This window comes from Vulpes vulpes, chromosome 7 (assembly GCF_048418805.1).
Source record: "Vulpes vulpes isolate BD-2025 chromosome 7, VulVul3, whole genome shotgun sequence".
In the NCBI taxonomy this organism is placed as follows: domain Eukaryota; kingdom Metazoa; phylum Chordata; class Mammalia; order Carnivora; family Canidae; genus Vulpes; species Vulpes vulpes.
The window spans coordinates 71,384,268-71,401,120 of NC_132786.1; the positions used below are offsets into that span (position 1 = coordinate 71,384,268).

Here is a 16,853-nt window from a genome sequence, read left to right on the forward strand (position 1 = left end):
CATTTTATTTGATAGTGGTGTTATTATCTGGAGTTTTATTTGTATTTGTATTGGTTTATCTGCTCCACTCTTCCCTTAAGTGGCAGGATTTTTAACCTTTGTCTTCTCTGGTTTTTTACAAGTCACCTGGCTGGCTCTGGAAACCTCTCTTTTCTTTTCCAGAAGGTGGCACTGTAGCTCAAGTTTGTGGTTTCTCCCTTGCCCACATACTGCGGCCTGTTTTCTGAGCCCTTTCTTTGTTTCCAGGAGCTTGCTCTTGCAGCCACACTTGGAAACATGCACAAGGAATTGTTGCAGAGTGAGAGGAGATGTGGGTTTAGCACTTGAGGCATTGGGGGTGCCTGACAATCTGGTATTCCCAGAGGCTCATGGGATTGTACTCCTGCCGAGTGCAATCAGCAGGAAAGATGTCCCATATCTGAGTCTTTTCCTATCTCCCCCTCCCCCACTAGTCATGGAGGTCCTGCATCAGTACTCTGGGTGCTGTTGGAAATAAATGGGTTTCTCCAGCCACATTCTGTACACCTGAGGTAGCCAGGCATTCATTTACTGCTATCCTTCTCCCCCATGAGAGAGGTCACCACCCTTGGATAGATCTGCCCGGCAGTGTTTCTTTGGGGGCAGGGGGCAGAGAGGAGCTGGCCCCCTCTTTGCTACGACCAAAAAAAAATTTTTTTTTTTCCTCTAGAATGGCGTGCTGGAATTTCCTCTCAGGAAGGCTGGACTTTCAGAAATTCTCCCCTGTGCCTGGGTATCTGCCCAGGTCAGCTCTCTTCAGTGCTCCCCCACCCCTCTTGCTTCCTTTCCCCATGGCCAGAAGAATCTGGGCAGGTTAACTGGCTCTCCTGGCTCCACAGCCCATACCGAGGTCTGTCTCTTACTGGATGCACAGGTAGGTGAGACTTCTTCCGGGTCCCTTGGTGTTTGTATAGTAAAAAATCCAACAACTCCCACAAAGGTGCTTTTGTTTATGGATGGATGTCTTTTTCTTGTTTAAAAAAGGGGGAGGGGGTAAAAAGAAAGAATACTTTACATGCCACTATGTGCTGACATCACTTCCGCCATAGTAATTTTCATTTTTTGTGCTATATTTCATAACTAGAAAAACTGTGTGTAAACAAAATAGTATGATAAGGAGCGTGGTAGCTATTAGAGCTTCTCACTTTGTGGGGATGTAATAGGATTATTCTTTCTGGGTCTTTGTGGTTGGGCAGGGGCCAGAGCATGTATGAATCTTAGACTGTGGTACAGAACTTGGAGCTGACTTTGAGGCAGTCCTTGGTGAGTTTAGGAGGATGATATGGATTGCATTTTTAAGGGATAATTATTGAGGAGAGGTATTGTTGAGGGCAAGCTCGGAATCACAGTGCCCAGTTAGAGAGCTAGTAATGGTGAGAAATGGTGGTGAGTTGAATATCAGTGGGAGCACGCAAAACAAACAAAAGTGGGATTGTGTTTTGCAGGGGCATCTGACAGGACATGGGAAAGTCTGGAAAATGGGGGTTGATGGAAAGAGAGGGATTGCAGATGATTCTTATGCGTTTGAACAACTGAATATACGATGAAACCATTTACTGAAATGGGATCAAATGGAGGATGAACAAGCTTGAAGGAAGGAGATGAAACTAATTTCTTTCCTTATTAGCTTTAGATATCTATGGCACATGTTAAATAAACCATGGGACAGACATCCCCATCTCTCAGGGGAATGTCTGGAACTTGATGTGTGTATATTTGGGAATCATGATATATAAATCGTAAATAAACTGAAGGATTTATTTATGATTCTATCACTTAAACTATATATATATATATGAATATATATAAAATATATAAAAGAATATATATGTTTGTGTATGTATGTATATATCTATATCTATATCTATATCTATATCTATATATATGATATGAAGGTAGGAGAATAACTGGGCTAGTATGTGGTCATAGAAGCCAAAGATAAAAATGTTTCTGAACACCATTTATTGAATCACAGAGATTGAATGAGATGTGAAGCCATGATAGTATTTGACAAATGCTCCGACCAGGAAAGGTCTCAGTTCTGGGGGGAAAAAGTCACACTGAGGAGTTGAGGGAGGGATGGGAGAAAATGAAGGAAGAGATTAAAGGGAATTGTCATGATAAGTTTCATTCAGAAGAGGAACAAAAAAATGGCATGGAGTTTGGAGGAGACGTGATAAAGGCAGATCTTGTTACCTGCAAGATGGGAGAGCAGTAGAACATGTTTGTTTGCTGACGCTGATCAGCTGAGGAAGAAACTAATGATGGAGGAGAAGAAGAGGTTAATTCTCCTGGAGGGAGAGGGGGGTCTGACCCAGGGCACAGGGGAGGAGTGGTTCTTTCATTAGAAGAGAGTTCCTCCTGCCGTGGATGGCAAAGGCAGGTAGGGGTTGGTTTTAATGATGCAGCTATGAGGGGGCTGCTCCTTGTCTATTTTCATTGACTTAGGAAAGAAGGAAATGGAATAACAGTTAATGAAACCCTGTAAAGATCCAAAACTGCATTAGCAAAAAGATTCCCATGAAAAACCAATCAACAAACAGAAAGCAATCAACCCCAACATATTCCCTTGTTAATGTTAAGATTTAAGGGTAAAGAGGGGGATCCCTGGGTGGCGCAGCGGTTTGGCGCCTGCAGGGCGCGATCCTGGAGACCCGGGATCGAATCCCACGTCGGGCTCCTGGTGCATGGAGCCTGCTTCTCCCTCTGCCTGTGTCTCTGCCTCTCTCTCTATCTCTCTGTGACTATCGTAAATAAATAAAAATTAAAAAAAAAAATAATAAGGGTAAAGAGGGGCGCCTGTGTGGCTCAGTCAGCTAAGCATCTGCCTGGGCTCAGGTCATGATCCCAGCGTCCTGGGATGGAGCATTGGGCTCTCTGCTCAGCACAGTTGGCTTCTCCCTCTCCCTCTGCCTCTGCTCCTACCCATCCCCCCTCCCATGCTCTCTCTTGCATACTCTCTCTCTCTCTCTCTCAAATAAGCAAAATCTTTCTTTAAAAACAAAGATTTAAAAGAATGAATCGTATGACCATGTAAATGGAAAATAAAGTTCACAAACAAGGGCTTAGCCAGGGTGGAATAGCTAATATCAGATGAATTCTCCTAATGAAAACAATGGTAAAAGTGGTACGACTAACAACCTGCTTAAAATATGCGGAGAATATATCAATTCAGGCAGTATTTGAGGGGCCATGATATGTGAGATGGGGAAAAAACAGGGAAGTGGACCTCACTCCTATTTTTCCCTTGGGAGCTTTAGTAAAGCAGGGGAAGAGAGTCTTGGCATATACAAAGCAGATAGAATTTAATGAATTTTCATAATTCAGGGATGACACAGTTAACGTATGTAGAAAATTCAAAAGAATCAACAGATAGGCTATTATAATTAATAAACGCATTTAGCAAGGTTATTGGGTACAAGATCAATATTAAAAGGCAATTGTATTTTTATACACGAGCAACAAAAGAATTCGATGATGGAATTTTTTGAAACCAGGCTGGCTTCATATTCTATCACAGAATGTGATGTCAGAAAATAAGGCAATATTGTCTAACAAGGTTTGAGGGGATATGTTTGTGATCTGGCAAATTTTCTTCTTTGAAGTGATGCTCTTAGATATGCAATGTTGTGCCAGCCTTAACAGTGGGGGTATGAAGAAGTGCTCTTTGATTGTGGCTATCTTCCACTAAAAATGACTTGATGTTGTACTTCAGCCACCTGCAGGATAAATCAAAATAAAGAATTCATGAATGATAGAGACCTAGTTTGAAAACACTGGTAGTAAGCATCAAATTATTTAAAAAAAAAAAAAAAGTTACTGTAAGATACTATTAAGTTTATTTATAAAATATTTTTAGGCAGGTGTACAATGTATAATTATTAGAGTAATGAATGGGAAAAAATGGTAGGTCAGTCATAACAGTAGAAGGCAGAAAATAATTTTCTCAAACATAATACCATTTTATTCTTGACATTAGTCATTCATGTACAACTCACTAAATTTCCTGTAAGTGAACAACCCCTTGCAGCCATCACACACATCAAGAAATAAAACATTATCACCTCCAGGAAGTTAGGCATATATATGTATTTTTTTTTTTAAGATTTTATTTGTTAATATGAGAGAGAGATTGAGGCACAGACATAGGCAGAGGGAGAAGCAGGCTCCATGCAGGAAGCCCGAGACAGGACTCGATCCCGGGTCTCCAGGATCACACCCTGGGCTGAAGGCAGCACTAAACCGCTGAGCCACCCAGGGATTCCCCCGGCATATTTTTTTTTTAATTAAAAGTAATAACTAGTAAAACAAAAGCAGATCTACAACCTACCTCAAAAGTGTTATTAAAGAAACTGCAATTTTGTAAATCAACAGAAGAGGGTGCGCTTGAACTGTAAAATGCAATAAGCTGCGTTAAAAATCCTTATCTTCGCCTGTTTCTGCTAGTCCGAGAGAAAAACAAGACATTTTCAGTGAAACGTAAATGGATGGCAGATCACATCTAAACAAAGCCGATATATGAAAGGAGCATAAATAAAAATCAAAACATTTCTGATAAAACATTCCCTCCCAAAACGAAGCAGGATGATACAGACACACAATAACCAATCTGAATTAAACGTTCTTAAACATTTGCAGATATGAAAAATGCCTATTCCAAAAATCAGAACAGGAGTATACCCCACCATCACCGCCACCACCACCCCGCCCCCCAGCAAGCAAAAACAGGACAATATAAGAGTATCGCAGTAATGGTGGAAGAGCGTCTTTGATCAGCAAATAATCATAAATTCCTGTCATATATAAAAACAACCACTTGAAGGCAATGGAGAACAACCAAAAACCAGCAGAAATTGGAGGACACTTGGAAAAGCACAGTACTGGGTAAGTTCCCCATTTTGATGGCTTTTAGCCTGAGGGCAGCTCACAATCCTCCTCCCTAGGGGGTGATCCAGAGATGGAAACCCACAATCTTCCTGGGTTGGAGCAGCAAAGGACAGAGTTTGAGACAACCACAGTAGATACACAGATGGGAGTTATTATGTGTTGAGTTGTGTCTCTTGAAAATGCATATGCTGGGCAGCCTGGGTGGCTCAGGGGTTTAGCACTGCCTTCAGCCCAGGGCGTGATCCTAAAGACCCGGGATCCACATCCACGTCAGGCTCCCTGCATGGAGCCTGCTTCTTCTCATGAATAAATAAACAAAATCTAAAAAAAAAAAAAAATGCATATGCTGCAGACTTAACCCCTAGTATCTCAGAATGCGACCTTATTTGGGAAATAGGATGGTTGCAGATACAGCTTAGTTAAGATGAACTCAGCAGGAGTAGGCTGCCCCCATCCAGTATAACTGGTGTCCTTATACCAGTGGGAAATGAGGATGCACCCAAGGTGAGTGACATATGGAGGTTTGGGAAGGAAGTTCAAAATTTTCTGAACATCAAAGACCTAAAGGAGCTGAGAGAACAGACCACACAGAGAAAGGAATATATTAAATAAAGCGAAACACAAAATCAATACAATATTAACATAGATTTAAAACCCTACCTGTCCCTCCTTTCGATATGTGTTAGTGGAAACTCACTTATTAAAAAAAGACTTTCAGATTCACAAAGCAAAACCCCACTCTGTGTTGTGTTTAGGAAGTACGCCGAAGTCGAAGTGATTCTGAACGACGAGTGCTAGAGAGGCATGTAAAGGTTTGGTAGGCAAATAGGACAATGAGAAAGCAGATGTTATGATCAGGATATCAGAAAATGTCACATTTGGACAAAAAACATTAAATGAGATCATAGAGTATGTGACTGGGGCACAGGGGCGCAAGAGCACGTGGATCGGGTGGCAGGGATCAAATACACCAGATTTGGCCACTTGCTGCTGACAAAATCCAAAGGCAGAGAAACAGTGACGGTGAAACACGAAAGGGATTTATTTCAGGGAGGCCACCCCTGGGAAGACAGCAGATCGGCGGCGTCTCAAACACTGTGCAAGGTGCCCCCAATACTTCCAGGTCTATATAAGGAAAATGTGGGGCAGAGGTTAGTGCGTACACGCAGGCTGGCAGTAAAGTTCAGGTTGATCACTGCCTTGGGGTCGGTCGTGGGGGGTCTTGCTGGCTCAGGGCAGTCCTTGTTGTGTGAGCGGGGTATTGTTTCCTTCAGGGGATGTCTGCCCCCAGGGTCTTTTGCCTGACTTAAGACATGAGCTGGAAAGAAGAACTTAATTAGAAAGTTTGAGGTCAACACAGAAGTAGTTGAAGTCCTCTTTCAGATACAGGATAATGCCAGGAGCTACAATTCACAATGATAATACATCAGTTATGAATGTATAGGACCCAAATAACACAGAAACTACCTTTATAAATCAGAAATTTAAGGATATAGAAGAGGAATACTAAAGTTAGCAGATGTCACTTTCGGTCCAACACAGGGCACACGTCAAATGGGGAAAAAAATAAGACTATAGAAAATCTAACCAGCATCATCAATGCATGGAATGAATGAATAAATGAAAAATAAAATTCCATACATTCCATGCATGAATATATATGTGCATATACATATATTCATGCTCATAGTGTTTCACCACAAGGGCATGCCAGGATTTTCTGCTTTCGGGCCCCAGGGCCTTCTCAAAGCTTATTGAACCCTGCTGATATGGACTGAATATTTATAAATCACCACTCCCCCATCCCCAAATTCATAAGGTTGAAGCCCTAACCCTTGATGTGATGGTTTTTAGAGGTGGAGCCTTTGGAGGTAATTAGGTTTAGATGAGATCATGAAGGTGGGGCCCTCTTGATGGCATTAGCGCCCTGATAAGAGAAATCAACCAGCTTGTTTCCTCTCCTTCTCTCTCTACCATGTAAGGACACAGTGAGAAGATGGTCACTCACAGGCCATGAAGAAAGTCCTCCCCAACATGACCATGTTGGCACTCTGTTCTCAGACTTCCAGCTTCTAGAACCTGAGGGAATACATTTCTGTTGTTTAAGCCATCTCTGTTACTGAGCAGATGAGTACATCTGCTTAGCACATGACCTAGCCTGGGAGAATGCAGGGTAGCATTAATGCCCAGGGCCTTCTATCAGCAATGCTGGATGGCAGCTGATGGACAAAAGTGAGACTTTCAGGGATGCCTGGGTAGCTCAGTGGTTGAGCATCTGCCTTCAGCTCAGGGAGTGATCCTAGGGTCCTGGGATCAAATCCTACATTGAGCTCCTGGAAGGGATCTGGCTTCTCCCTCTACCTATGTCTCTGCCTCTCTCTCTGTATCTCTCATGAATAAACAAATAAAATGTTAAAAAATTTCAGAGTTACTGAGGCTAAATTCCTGATGAGCATGGCTGAGAGATCAGGCCCTTCTTCCACCCAGCCCAAACTCATAGTGTAAAGGTTCTATCCCAAGCACAACTGGCAAAGAATCTTGGGGCTCTAATTGCCTCTGCTCCCTCTCTCTTGCTTATAGGGCAGAAGTTTTACACCAAGAGAGGCAAGACATCTCCCAGAAGCCTACTCCTAAAGCAGAGTCACTCCAAAAGAAGCCTGCTCCAGTGATTTTGCCAAGCGGGAGAGGCAATCCATAGAATTAGGGAGCATCCCAAGACTGACTATATTTGAAACAGAGCATGAAGAAATTCAATACTAAGGACACTCTCAAGAACAATAGATATTTGGTGGTTAACCAGTAGGAGGAGTTTGGTGGCTCCATTAGAGCAACAAGGTCAACCAGAGGCCAGCTAACCTAACCAGAAAATCCAGGGAGAGACAACTCAAAGAACCCTCCTGAGGTCAGAACAAACCTCAAAGACCTGTCTCAAAAACAATCCCTGCAAAGGGGCCAATTTAATCAGATCAGACTATGAAGCAATGTATACCCCAGGGCATTGAAACAATAGAGCAATCAGCTGGCACTTAGTGAGCCTAACAGCAGGCATGATCAGAAAAAGATAGTCCAAGGGAATCCTGCAAAAGCCTCCTCATAACAGGATGATTGTGCACCTGCCCAAGGGTGCACTCTCTGAGAAGCAACATCAGAGGCTTCACACTGGGGGGAAAGTAGACATCACTAAAATATTGCAGCCAGTCATGAAACACAGCATGCCCTGGTGTTGAAGGAAATCAGTATTGCTAAGTGATCAGAGTTGCTACAATATATTATCTAAAATGTACAGTTTTCAACAAATAATTATGAAATGTGCAGAGAGACGACCCATAAAGCAGCCATTATAAATATGTGTAAGGAGCTAATGGAATCCATTCTTAAAGAAGTAAAGGAAGGAATGATGACAACATCTTATAGAAAATATCAATACAATAACTAGAAATGATTAAAAAAAAAAACCAATGGAAATCCTGGAGTTGAAAAGTTTAACAGAAATAAAACATTCACTAGAGAGGTTTAACTTTCCTTTTGAGCAGGCAAAAGAAAGTCAGCAATTTTGAAGGTAAATTTACAGAGATTATGTCATCTGAAGATTGGAGATAAAAAAAAATGACAAAAAGTGAACAGAATCTCAGGGCTATGTGGGACACTGTTAAGCATACCCACATATACATAGTAGGAAGGAGAGTAGAGAGGGAAAGGAGAAATAATGGCTGAATATTCCCCAAGTTTGAGGAACAACATTGATCTACACATCCAAAAAGCTCAACAAAACTCTTTGCAAAATAAACACAGATGCTGGGCAGCCCCGGTGGCACAGTGGTCTAGTGCCGCCTGCAGCCTGGGGTGTGATCCTGGAGACCCAGGATAGGGTCCCACGTCAGGCTTCCTGCATGGAGCCTGCTTCTCACTCTGTGTCTCTGCCGCCCCCCTTCCTGTGTCTCTATGAAAAAATAAACAAAATCTTAAAAAAAAATAAAAACAGATGCTGAAAGCCGAAGATAAAGAGGAAAAAAAATGTGGAAAATGTAAGATATTAACTTTAGAGGAAGCCAAGTGAAAGTTTAGGGCAACTCTACCATGTTAGCCACTCTTGTAACTCTACAATTATTCCAAAATAATTTTTATTTTTATTTATTTGTTTTAGAGAGTGCAAGAAGCAGAAAGAGTAAAGAAGAAAGGTGGGAAAGAATCTCAAGCAGACTCCATGCTGAGAGAGGAGTCCAATATGTGGCTTGATCTCAGGACCCTGAGATCATGACTTGAGCTGAAACCAAGAGTCTGACTCTTAACCATCTGAGCCACCAAGGCACACTGAAAATGTTATTTTCTTAAAATATATATCTCAAAGGACTAACATCCAGAGTTTATAAAGAACTCCTACAACTCATTAATGAAAGACAATCCAAATAAAAATACATTTTCAAAAACAGATAAATTATTTGGAGGGACATTTCATAAAGGAAGATACAGGAATGGTTAGTAAGCATAGGGAAAGGCATGCCACATTATTATTAATCAAGAAATGTAAATTCAAACCACAACAAGATACCATTTGATGCCCATTAGAATATTGGTGAGCAAATGAAACAACAGTGCTCTCCTCAACAGCTGATGGGAACGTAAAATGGTACAATCTCTTTGGAAGAAGTTTTGGCAGTTCCTTATAAATAACCCCCATCAGGGCACCTGGGTGGCTCAGTCGGTTATACATCTGCCTTTGGCTCAGGTCATGATCCCAGGGTCCTGGGATTGAGCCCCGCATCGGACACCCTCCTCAATGGGGAGCCTGCTTCTCCTGCTTTCTCTGCTGTTCCTCCCCACAGCCCCACCACACTTGTGCTCTCTGGCTCTCTACTCTCTGTCAGATTAATAAAATCTTAAAAAAAAAAAATCCACATATCAGGGACCCAGCAATCCCATGCCTGAGTACACTCCCAAGAGAAATGAAAACCTATCTTCACAAAATTACTATACACAAATATTTATAGCAGCTTTATTCATAATGCCCAAACCTAACCCAAATGTGTGACAGAAGAATGGATAAATTGTGGTACAGACACAATGGAGAAGTGGTCAGTAATGAAAAGAGATTACTGACGTTAGCAACAGCAACAGATTCTGGGTGAATCTCAGAAACACGCTGAGTGAAGAAGTCAGTAATACATACTTCACAATTCCACTTATATGAAGTTCAACAACAGCAAACTAATAGCTCATGATAAAAAAAAAAAAAGTATCAGTTTCCTCTGGTATGAGAGGATTTACTGGGAAGTGACATAAAGGAATTTTGGAGGTGAAAAAATGTTTTATATCTTCACGTGGGTGTTAGTTTCGTGTTTTTTTCTGAGTTAGAAAAACCTATGACTTTCTTTCTTTGTAGGTTAAAATCCAGTCTTTCCAAACCTATGACTTTCTTTCTTTGTAGGTTAAAATCCAGTCTTTCCCTCCTGAGTTTTTCCAGGATCTACTTTACTCTCATACCACTACAACATCTGCATAGGATACTTCTGACCCTTCCCGTCACCCAGTGTGTGGAGACCAGACCCACACCAAGCAATTCTCTGCGACACCAGCTGATTAATCTACCCTTTAATTCAGTCTCACAGGTTAAGGACTCCACCCACAAACCTGCTCCTCTCCCACTTCGGATGCCTGTTACAAGAGGTATATCCTCGGTAGGTCCACAGCTTCTGACTTGGCTACAAATCAGAGGTCCTCACTACACTTCCTCAGATTTGACCAGTTTGCTAGAGTGGCTCACAGAACTCAGGGAGACATTTACTTACACTTACCAGTTAATTAAAGAATATGATAAAGGATACAAATGAACAGCCAGATAAAAGATACATGGGGCAAGTCTGGGAGGGCCCCAGTCACAAGAGTTTCTGTCTCCATGGAGACATGGAGTTGATATGCATCACCCTCCTGGTGTGGATGCATTCACCGACCTGGAAAACATCTGCTATTGGGACTTTACGGAGGCTTGCTAAAATAGACATAATATTGACTCCATTTCCAGCCCCTCTTCCCTCTCCCCTCTCTGGAAGATGAGGGGTGAGGATGAAATTCCAAGCTTCTAATCTGGCTTGGTCCTTTTGGCAACTGGCCCCCATTCAGGCACCCACTGGAGTCATCTCAACAAAAGATCCTCCTGGGGTTCTTACCACTTAGGAATTTACAGGTATTTTAGGAGCTCTGTGCCAGGAACTGGGGCCAGAGACCAATATGTATATTTTCTATTGTCTCATATATACATTTGTCAAAAATTACTGAAACGTAATTAAGATATCTGCATATTACTGGATGCAAACTATACCTCAACAAAATAGTCAAAAAGGAAATTCACAGCAGGGTGCTTGGGTGATGCAGTCGGTTGGGCAGCTGACTCTTGGTTTCAGCTCAGGTCATGATCTCAGGGTCTTGAGATCAAGCCCTGCGTGGGGTTCTGCCCTCAGCAGGGGGTCTGCTTAGGGTTTCTCTCTCTTTCTTTCCTGCTGTCCCTCCCCCTGCTCCCATGAACACTCTAAGTAAATGAATGAATAAATAAAAATTTTTAAAAGGAAAATTCATACAACTAAAACTTAAATTCAGAAATATCTCTAATTATTAAATAAGCAAAAGTTTTAAATACATTTTATTTCTGCCATCTTTCTCCTCTAGTTATCAGAGACAGCATCCCCAGTCAGGGACCTTTCCAGTTCTTATGGGGCTTGAAGTGTATATAATTTTGGATGTCTATTGTAAGCAGGAAAATGCAAATTTATAGTTAGGCAGGAATGGGAATATTCATTTAAAATTTATAAAATAGGGGCACCTGGGTGGCTCATAGTTGAGCATCTGCCTTTGGCTCAGGTCTTGATTCTGGGGTCCTGGGATTGAGTTGCACATTGGGCTCCTGTCAGGGAGCCTGCTTCTCCCTCTGTCTATGTCTCTGCCCCTCTCTCTCTCTCTCTGACTTCCATGAATAAATAAATAAAATATTTTAAATAAATAAATAAAATTTATAAAATAGAACAAATTAACTGTAAAAAGCTGACAACTATCACAAATATCACAAACATCACAAATCCAATCCAAATTTTAAAAATTAATTTGTTGCCTGACAAATTTATGTGTTTTTCCATATGTATTTTGGTTGCACACTCTTTGATCACCAGTTTATATGGCAGTGATTTTGTAATATCATTTTCTATAGAGAGAAGAGAAAAATGTTACTCTTTTAGTATGGTTTTATATATATTTAAAATTATATTTGTCATATGTATTTGTATATTTTGATTGCTTATAGAGATGCATCAAAGGTTCAACTTCATCCACAGAAGTTATTGCTTATGGTTGTAAGTTTATGTCCTGGAAATATTCCCATAAAAATGTATGGGATTTGCAATTGGATATGCTGCATTACTGAGTATATTCCTGATGAAAGAGTACCTCTGTTTTGACCAGACATCTATGAGAACTAAATCCTGAGCTGGTAATTACACGTGTCTAACAACTGCAAGCATGCTCTGTGGACTGGCTTCTACTTCTGTGTGTTCCAAGCCTAATTCTACAACTGACATAATTTTGGTGCCAGGCATGCAGGTTTCTTTTGTGGGTTGTTTTTTTTTTAAGATTTTATTTATTTATTCATGAGAGACACAGAGAGAGAGAGAGGCAGAGACATAGGCAGAGGGAGAAGCAGGCTCCATGCAGGGAGCCCGATGAGGAACTTGATCCCAGGACTCCAGGATCAGGCCCTGGGCTGAAGGCGGCGCTAAACCGCTAAGCCACCTGGGCTGCCCTTGTGGGTTTTGTTTTGTTTTGTTTTGAGAGAGAGAGAGAGAGAGAGAGAGAGAGAGGGTGAGAGATGATGCAGAGGGAGAGAGAATCTTAAGCAGGCTCCACCCCTAGGGCAGAGTTGAATGTGGGGCTTGATCTCACAATCCTGAGATCACTATGCCAAAATCAAGAGACTGAGCCATCCAGGTGCCCCAGACATACAGTTCTATTGCAACAGGACCACTGGCCCACAGCTTTATATAATGATGTTGGGCTCTATGTGATTAGCTTGGAAGCCATTCCAGCACCAGAATGCCTAGCATTAACTTAATTGAACAATCACATGAAGATAACCCCAAACTGAATGCATCTCCAGCTCCACTCTGCCTTAGCCAGATCCAAGTTGTGCTCAGGCAGCCCAGTAGGAGTGGAGCTAAGGAGGCATGTGACCAAGGGAAAGCTAAAGAAGGAATAACAAGACTCTGGTTAAAATAAATCTCTCACTTTGCAAATTTTACAGAAACAGGACTATTGATCACTGGGTGCTGGTCCTCTTCCTGGGACCTTGGAAAGAACTGTGTGAGTGGGTGATCCTGAAGCATAGCTATCATTGACCTTATTCATGTACCTCTGTTTTTTTTTTTTAATTTTTATTTATTTATGATAGTCACACACACAGAGAGAGAGAGAGAGAATGGCAGAGACACAGGCAGAGGGAGAAGCAGGCTCCATGGACCCGGAGCTCGACGTGGGATTCGATCCCGGGTCTCCAGGATCGTGCCCTGGGCCAAAGGCAGGCACCAAACCGCTGTGCCACCCAGGGATCCGGTACCTCTGTTTTAGTCTAGTTCTTAGCTAGTGGGACACTTCTTGAGGGCTGCTCTTCAAGAAAATAAAATCTTTAAATAATAATAATTTTGTTTATTTATTCATTAGAGACACAGAGAGAGGTAGAGAAACAGGCAGAGGGAGAAGCAGCTCCATGCAGGGAGCCCGATGCGGAACTTGATCCTGGGACTCCAGGATCAGGCCCTGGGCTGAAGACGGCGCTAAACCGCTGAGCCACCCAGGCTGCCCTGATGGTAAGAGTTTAAAGGGGGGAAAAGTTAGAAATTTCAAAAGCTATATAGAGAAGCATCTAGGGACAGAATCTAGAAAAAATCACTCAGACTTTCTGTGAAAGACATGCATGAAAAACTGGAGTCATTTATTTTCCCCATGAGAAAGATAAGTTGGTTATACCCTGTGGAATGGGAATTTAGACTCTCTGGCCACCTCAAATCATTTCTGGGGCAAAGGTGTAATGGGCATATACATAAATTGATAAATAATACATAAATAAAAATCTACCCACCACTCACTCACCTTATTCAACTCTACTCTAGTCTGAGAGGCAGTATGGTATAAAGAAAAGTCATCAACGAACCTAGGTTTTATTCTCTGCTCTGTCACTCGTTACCTATGTAACTATATAAGTTGACTTATCTGTGACTCAGTTTCTCATTCGTAAAGTATTGATAATAATACCTATCTCATCAGGTTGTCATGATGATTAAATGGGATAATTCACGGAAAGCATGTGGAATACCTCCCACAGTAAATATCAATATATGTTAACTGTTGTGGTAGTTTTATTAGATGGTTTAGAGTCCTTGCTCTGCCACTCACTAGCTGTGAAACCCCGGGCAAATGATGTCACCTTTTCAAGCCTCAGTTTTGTTGTCAATGATATGCCACTCTGCAGGATTCCTATGAAGATTGGAGATAATGAATCTCTATTTCATATAGTTGAGATTCTTAAAAATGGAAACTGTTCTACGTGAGATTGGACAGCTTGATAAAAAATAATGGTGTGTTAGGAAATGACTTCCAAGTCACATCACCCTTGTTCCAAGAGAACGTCATTTAGGGCAGAAAAGGAGCTGCCATGAGACACAGCCTGGGCTGGCCATTCAAAGGGGACGAGCGCACACATGTTAATGTCAGTGAATTAGCAGTGCGTCCAGCTGACACGGAAGAAGATGTAGCGGGTAATAGGACATACTTTCTGGAGACCTATGTAGTGGCTAGCCTCCAAGACAGTCCCCAGATGTTCCTGCCTCTTGGTATTCATGCCCTGTGTCCCTTGCCACACCGTATCACAGCTGGTCTCTGTGACCCACAGAATAGGGCAGAAGTAGGTCACCTTTTAAGTTGAAATATAATACACCTCCATAAAAGTCAATCTTTTGAAGTGTGTGATTCGGTGATTTTTAGTGTATTCACAAAGTTGTGTAACAATCACCACTAATTCCAGAACATCTTCAAAGAAGCCCTGTACCCATTAGCAGTATCTTCCCACTTGCTGGTCTCCCCTAGTCATGCTACTATTGATCTACTTTTTATCCATTGTATGACTTTATCCACTTATTGGCTAATAGCCATTTGGGTTATTTCTGCCTTTTCACTATTGTGAATAGTACCTCTATGAGCTTTATTCTTTGTCATACATCTGTTAGCATTCCGGACTGTGGATTTCTAGAGCTGATATTCATTTCTAGCTTTCTTGTACTATGATTTGAAGCTGAGATATTGCTCTTTTCACTTTGATGTTTTCTTTCTGTGCCAGCACGTGCTCACCTCCGGAAAAAATTTCACAGGCCCTTGAAAACAAGATGTAGGACAGCCTGGGTGGCTTAGTGTTTAGCGCTGCCTTCAGCCCAGCGTGGGATCCTGGAGTGCCAGGATCGAGCCCCCTGTCAGGCTCCCCGCAGGGAACCTGCTTCTCCCTCTGCCTGTGTCTCTGCCTCTCTCTTTCTGTCTCTCATGAATAAATAAATAAAATCTTAAAAAAAAAAAAGTATGTTTGACTTTCAGGCGTGGGATTTTATATCTTAATTAGCTACCCCTTGTTAATCATCTTATTTACATGATCAACGATCTTAGCCATATGTGACTTAAAGTAGCAGAGAACCTACCTCAGAGTGGCTTGAGCCATAATGAGATTCATTGGCTCCCATGACCATAGGTGCACAGGTGGGGGTGAGCCTAGAGTTTACCTACCAGAAGCCACAGCACCAGGTAATTTCCCTTTGATTCCCTCAAGCTAAACTCTTGCTTGTCAGCATAGGCCAGTTGCTTTGCAAAGATGGCTAGGTAGTTTCAGGACTTCCATTCCAATACAACATTCTAAAAACAGATGACCATCTCTCTCTCTCTTTCTCTCTCTCTCTCTCTCTCTTTTTAGAATGAGGGAACATTGCCCAGAGGCCCCAGCAAATTTTCCAACTTTTTGACCTAAATCGAATTGTTTGCTCCCATTTGATCCTAAGTAATCACCGGTAAGGGACATGGCGTGCAGTCCTTGCATAGGCCTGGTTTGCTGAAACAATCACTGGCAGGCTGGAGAAGATGGTTCTGATTAGGTTAAAACAGTAAGAGCCTACTCCTGAATTCCAGACAGGACTCTTCCTCCACCACTACTACCCTTTCTCCAACTTTCTGCTCAACAAGGATTGGGGTAAAAAGGGTAGAAGAACCACTGAGGAGATATCCACAGTACCCACTACACTTACCTTTAAAATCTCTTTATCTCTCAAGTAGCAAAACAATGAATTAAGATCTTCTATGACTATTTCTCTTTGTGGCTATTTTTTCCTCCAGATTTTGTTTTTTTGTTTTACTTGGTGTGAAATATGCATGACTGTTAACTCAGGAATGTGGAATGGCATGATTATCTCATTTAATGCTCTTTAATTTGCCACTGTCTGATATTAAAATCTCTGCTTTCTCTTTATTTAATTTGTCTCATATGACTCTTCCTCTCCTATTTGAACATCCTGAGTCACTTACTTTCAGCTGTGTTCTTTATAAACAATTTGGCTTTCCAATCCAATGTGAATATTGTTTTCTTATAACAGCAAAATTAATCCCACAGGTTTTGGGTATTAATTCAGTACACTAAATCTTCTTTTACATTGCAGTTAGATTTGTATTGGACTCTTACTTTGAAAAATAAAGAAACATAATTCTGTTCTGCATCTCTCTGCACATTTTTCCCTTCACACCCAAGCTTGGCTACCCAAATGTTATTGTTATACCTTTCAATTATATACAAATATCTTTCAAATTAACTTTGAAGAACACCTATTAATTTTCCATTATGGGGACGCCTGGGTGGCTCAGTGGTTGGGCATCTGCCTTTGGCT

The 16,853-nt window shown here is 41.6% G+C and overlaps 2 long non-coding RNA genes across 3 annotated transcripts in view; one reads left to right on the forward strand and one right to left on the reverse strand.

Annotated features, from left to right (window-relative positions):
• Nucleotides 1–238: 238 nt before the first annotated feature.
• The window catches only part of LOC112929002 (uncharacterized), a 122,529-nt gene continuing 105,914 nt past the window's right edge, over nt 239–16,853 (forward strand). For both annotated transcript variants that reach the window (XR_012002639.1, XR_003236831.2), the window contains exons 1-3: nt 239–310; nt 689–892; nt 4,657–4,902. This is a non-coding gene — a long non-coding RNA (uncharacterized lncRNA). The remainder of the gene's footprint in view (nt 311–688; nt 893–4,656; nt 4,903–16,853) is intronic.
• Nucleotides 3,307–4,647, reverse strand: LOC112929003 (uncharacterized). Its single transcript, XR_003236832.2, has 2 exons — nt 4,349–4,647; nt 3,307–3,737 (listed from the first exon to the last, which is right to left on the reverse strand). It is a non-coding gene; the product is annotated as an uncharacterized lncRNA (long non-coding RNA).